This window comes from Trachypithecus francoisi, unplaced genomic scaffold (genome assembly GCF_009764315.1).
Source record: "Trachypithecus francoisi isolate TF-2019V2 unplaced genomic scaffold, Tfra_2.0 Lachesis_group1, whole genome shotgun sequence".
Lineage (NCBI taxonomy): Eukaryota > Metazoa > Chordata > Mammalia > Primates > Cercopithecidae > Trachypithecus > Trachypithecus francoisi.
The window spans coordinates 115,068,516-115,074,577 of record NW_022681454.1 but is presented as its reverse complement, the minus strand read 5'-3'; the positions used below and the strand labels follow the sequence as shown (position 1 = coordinate 115,074,577).

Genomic DNA, 6,062 nt, shown 5'->3' with positions numbered 1-6,062 from the left:
AGCCCTTACTTTTTGAGAGAGGAGAAGGAAAGAAGGAATTCAGTTTCCTATTACTGCCGTAACAAATTACCACAAACTTAGTGGTTTAAAACAACCACAATTCTGTAGTTCAGAAGTCTCACATGGGGCTCTGTCTGCTAAAATTGAGGTGTGAATAGGGCAGCATTCCCTTCTGGAGGCCATAGGAGAAAATCTGTTCCTTTGCCTTTTCAACTGCTAGAGGTCACCTGCATCCCTTGACTCATGGCTCCCCTTCTCCGACTCCAAAGCCAGCAAACATAGCATCTCTCTGACCCTACTTTCAGCATCATACCTCTTTCTGACTCTCATTTTTGACCTCTCCCTTCCACTTTTAAGGAACCTTGTGGATACATTGAATCGATCTGGATAATCCAGGATAATCTGTCAACTGATCAGCAACCTTAATTCTGTCTGCAATCTTAATTCCCCTTTGCATATAACATAACATATTAACAGGTTCCAGAGATTCAGATGTGGAGATCTTTGAAGTGACCGTTACTATGCCTACCCCCTCGCTTTTGAGGGCAGTGCCTATTCTGACCAAACAAATCTAGCTAATGACCAGGTCATACAGTAGCAGGAGAGTAATTTAGGTGAAAGAAATCACTTAGAAGAATGTTATGAGCATGGCGAACATGCTGAGCCTTGCTTAGCCAGTAAATCCAGTAATTATATTGTGATTTTTAAAAACCAGTAAACTAGAGAATAGACAGGGGCACGAGCATCAGATCGCCATGCCTTTCTTGGATGTGCAGAAAAGGTTTGGCCTTAACATAGATCGATGGTTGACAATCCAAAATGCTGAACAGCCCTACAAGATTCCTGGGCGATGTCATGCTTTTGAAAAAGAATGGATAGAATGTGCACATGGAATCGGTAGTATCTGGGCAGAGAAAGAGTGCAAGGTAGAATATGATGATTTCATAGAGCGTATACTTCTGCAGAAAACGATGAGACATGAGTCCCATCAGGAAGCAGCAGGATAAGCTGATAAAGGAAGGGAAGTGCACCCCTCCACCTCACCACGTAGGCAAGGGGGAGCCTCAGCCCTGAGCAGAGCAGCTGCTGATGTCTGGGCGCTGATTTCATGTTCTCTGTTCTCCACTGGAAAGGTTGTTTACAGAAAACTTCCTTGTCAAAGTGTGTAAAAATAAAGGATTGCTCCATCTTAAAGGAAAAAAAAAACACTAAACTGAATGATGCACACATATATAAATGATTTGCCATTGTGGCAGAATTATGGATTATTTAAATTGTTAATGTTGTTCTGCATTTATTAACTTTTCTGCAATAATTAGGTTTTGCTTCATAATAAATATATAAATTTTTCAGAATTTCAAAACAATCTGCATAGACCGGGACAGTTACAAACAGAAAAGAAATAAGTGACTCATATGAAATTAACATATACAGCTACTCTTCATAAAAAGAAAAAAAATTGATATAAATGATAAAGGCTTAATACATAAATTAGATAATAATTTATAAAATTAGAAAATTTAAAAAAGAAGGATAAATTTCACACATAATACCACTACTCCCAACACAGTCCCTTTAAGAAGTTTTATGTAGTCATTCCTATTCCAACATAAATGAGATAATAGACATATTAAAAATACTGTAACTGTGGATCATTCTAAAATATAGTAAAATTATCAAGTCATCCTACTACCACATTTAGCACAGGCTGCTAGTAGTATCCTTATTTCTTGTCTGAAGTTCTAATACAGTTAAATAGAGGGGGCATTAAAATGAAAAAAATTAGACTGTAGTACATAATTTTTTTCTGGGCCAGGCACAATGGCTCATACCTGATCCCAGCACTTTGAGAGGCCGAGGTGGGAGGATCACTTGAGCCCAGGAGTTTAAGACCAGCCTGGGCAACATGGCAAGGCACCATTTCTACAAAAAAAAAAAAAAAAAAAATCAGTTGGGCATGATGGTGTGTGCCTGTAATCCCAGTTACTCGGGAGGCTGAGGTGGGAGGATTGCTTGAACCTGGGAGAGTGAGGGTGCAGTGAGCCATGATTGTGCCACTGCACTCCAGCCTGGGTGACAAAGCAAAATCCTGTTTCAAAAAAATAATAAGAATTATTTTTTCTGACAAACCGTTGAAGGAAGGCTTAAAACATGTTCAGAAGACAGAGAAACTCAGCAAACACTGTGCTTCCCAGTGCTTTTGTCTCTGTGTATAAGATTAAGTTGTAAAGGGATCAGGAAATAACTAGGGCTTCTTATTCAAGAGTGAAAATGAGACTCTTCCTACGGGCTAGAGTCTCTGAAGGTTACCACCGGCAAGTCCCAAGCCACTCTTAACCAGTCAAGAAATATATCCCACTGACTGATGAAAGTTGGAATTAGTTCTTTAGCTAATTGATCTAGCATGCTAGCGTAGGGGAGATTTCTTTTTCTTAGGTTCTTGGTTGAGATACTCTCCTGAAGTCAAATTAACAAAAGAAAGATAGCAGAATTTTGCTAACATTTGTACCTATTATGTGGGAGAGGCCTCAGGGCAAACATATTTATCTTTCAAGGTAGTGTTTTAGAGGCCTTGTTGAAATGGTATTTTAACAATGGCCCATAAATCCTATGTAGTGACAAGACAAAGAAATGTTAGAAAAACCTTAGCCAAATTAAATTTAACAGAATTTAATTGATCAAAGAACAATTTGCAAATCAAGCAGCCTCCTGAGCCAGGGAGACTCCAGTGCAACCATGTGGTGGAAGAAGATTTACAGACAGAAAAGGAAAGTGACATACAGAAAACGGAAGTGCAATAGGAAACAGCTGGGTTGGTTACAGCTTGGCATTTACCTTATTGAACATGGTTTCAACAGTTGGCCCCCTTTGGCTAAAACTCAGTGACTGCACAAGCATAGGCTTTAGTCTGTGTACACTTCCATTTAAGTTATAGTTCACTATGTACAGAGAAACCTTTAGACTGAACTTAAAATGTGTAAGGAGGCAGCTTTAGGCTAAGCATGATGTAACAGAAAAGAGTATGTTCAGGTTTCCATAAGGCAAAAAAATATAGGAAGGTAAATTTATGGGGAAAGGAAAGTCTGCTCCTAGATCCTCTGGCACCTCTGAGTCCTGTTTCTGAGCTGATAAACAAAGGAGCCCATCTTCAGGTGGGAAAGGCAAAGGGGAGGGTCACAGTGTACTCCTGCATTTCAACCTTAATTTAGTCTTAACAATCCCCAGTATTTTAGAGAGAATATTTTGGTTTCCTTCATCAGAGATATGTTCCCAAAACGTGTAAAATTGGTTTTCTGCCTCTGTTTCCCTGTCTAGCACTCCTTTTCCTGACTAGAACAACTGAAGTTCTATCCAAAACCTCAGCCTGTAACAGATGGGCTGGATCACCGACACTGCTCCAGCCCTAGAATACAGACTCATGTCTGCCCAGAACAGCTGAAGCCTTGCCAGAGAGGGCATGATTTTCCAGAAGCACAATGCCTTTCTTCAGTATAGCTATACATTTTTTTTTTTTTGGCATGATAAAAGCCAAATTACATGACACAACATTAGAAAATGTAGAAAATAAGGACAAATTTCACACATAATACCACTACACCCAACACAATTCCTTTAAGAAGTTTGGTATCATTATTCCTATACAGTTTTTAATGTACAGTCATTTTAAACATGTAGAGCGAAATTCCTACCTTCAGAATAAACTAGGCTCACACTAGAACTCAGACATGTCTGGGCATATCTCAAGGTCTTGCTGAGGCCTGCCAGGGGAGAGAATTTTGAGGTGGGGTGGGGCTCCCAGTTGGGATTCATGCCAGCCACACAGACCCACATATGAGTTCTGGGAAGAGAGGACAGTGAATGGATATGAAAAACTCTTCCCACCAACCAATCAGCAAATGAAAACTTAATTTCATTACTGTTTGAAATCCAGATATCAGAGTTTATCACTAAAGTGAGGGAAGAGTGATTTCTACAACTTCAGCAGGACTAAAGTAGGACTTCTCCTTTAAGGGCTTAGGGATAGCTTCCTTAGGGCACCAACCCAGAGGAGAAGGAGAGGGCAAGATATGATCAGTGAGATGTCTGAGGTCATGAGAAGAAATGAGAAGGCCTCTGGAAATGTGAGGAAATGTCTGAGGCTTTGAAACAGGTTGAGGACAGAGGAATGCTTTTGTGAACCTAGCATTCCACCTCTAGCCTAGAATGACTTTATGGAATTCAGGTTCCTTTTGGAGCCTCATGGAGCAACATTATATCCTGGTGCATTGTCTGTGTGCTCCAAAGATTGCTTCCTTCCCTAGAATTACAGCTAATTGACATGTTAGAGACAATGATGGGGACATGATTAGACTACATTGCAAGCTCCTGGAAGACTGGAACTGTGCTTACCTCATTCTCTATTGCCAACACTTAGCACAGTGCTAGCGCGTAAGAGATACTCAGTAAACACATGCTAAATAAATGCCAGATAAATGCAGAATGAAGCCTAGTACACCTGGTTACAAATGGAACCTTTGGAAATCATTGCTGATTTGGGGAAACCAGTGAACTCTGTGACAAGGCTAAAACCGGAGACATCCTGCAGACTGCTGTAAGGTCTTCAGAGGGTAGAAACTGATCAAAAGCCTGAAAATCATTCAAGGCCTTATTGCAGACAATCTGTACAACTGTGATGGAAGGATATGGGCAGAAGGTGTTAGTTTTAGAATGGTAGAGAGTGATTAGCTCTGAGAACATTAAAAGAAGGAGGCTTTTGGGACAAGAGTTAGGAACCTAAGAACCAGAAACAGGTCAGAAATTGGGCATGCACACCTGAGATCATAGGAGCCAGAGGAGTAAATTCAAATGCAAAATTTTCGTGGCTTAACATAATAAAAACACTTGCTATTAGGGAATGCAAATGCGTATCAACTGTCTCAAGGGTAATTTGGTGACATAGTTATAACCAACTATGTGCCAGACTTTAAATGTCTTAACTCATTTGATTTTCTCAATAGTTCTGAGTTAAGTATTAATATTAACTCTATCATACAGATGGGGAACTCAGATGAATTAACTAATTCAAGGATGTACAGCTAGTGAAGCTCTAAGTACAGGCAGCTTAGCTTTGGAGGTCAAGATTTGAACCGGGCTCTGATCTCTTTCGGTGTAGTAAGAGGTGAGGGCCTTCTGAATGATACTTCTGTTTCTAGAAATTTCTTCTAAGGATAAATAATCAAACATGTTACTAAAAATATTTTGATTGTAACTTGTATTATAGTGGCGAAAAAGTGTAAGCATCCAAAGTGAGGCAGCAAGTCCTAGGTGTAAAGACACCAAGGGTTTTAGAGTCAGTTCTGGGTCAGATCCTGTCTCTGTCACCTACCATGGAAACTTAGACAAGTCACTGACCCACTCTAAGCCTCTTCCATAAAATTAGAATAGTAATATGCCTACCTCACAGGAATTTAAAATAGGAAAATACTGTTTTCTGGAAGCCTCAACTAAAGATGTGACTGCATAAAGACAATACCTCTTTGAAAATCTCCCAATTTGGTAACTTAATTGTACAAATAAAGCAATGTTTTGCCACTGATACAATCAGCTTAATCTTTAGTGCATTAAAGTTAGGGAAACCCGGAGGGAAACTAAAATGTGAAAATTCTAAAATAATCCACAGCAGCTCTGATGAGACAGTGAGTCTCCAGCCTGCCTCTTTCAAACCTCTGTCTGCGTTTTACATAGATCAACATTCTATGGTGGTGGAGGCGGTTCCCCTGCTTGCCTTTGCTGAGACAAGGCCCATTATTGTTCCACTTTAGTTCAAAGATGCAAGGTCACTAAGCATGCTTCTTTTTTGTTTCAGTTTTAGAAATTATTGTATCTTGTTCTACATCACTTTAACATTCTTGTAATTGTTGAAATTTTACCACCCAAGGCATAAAAGGAAATATCTAATAACCTCGATGCAACAATTTTTTTAGATGCACGAGTGGCTTTGAATCCCAGCTCTCTTACGCTGGTCCACAAAGTGAAACATTTAGTCCTTTATGTACTTGTGGAACAGAATGAAGGAGGGTGTC

General features: G+C 39.7%; 1 pseudogene; it reads left to right on the top strand.

Annotated features, from left to right (window-relative positions):
* The first annotated feature begins 670 nt into the window (after positions 1-670).
* LOC117084788 lies at positions 671-1,074 on the top strand (annotated as a pseudogene).
* Positions 1,075-6,062: the final 4,988 nt, after the last annotated feature.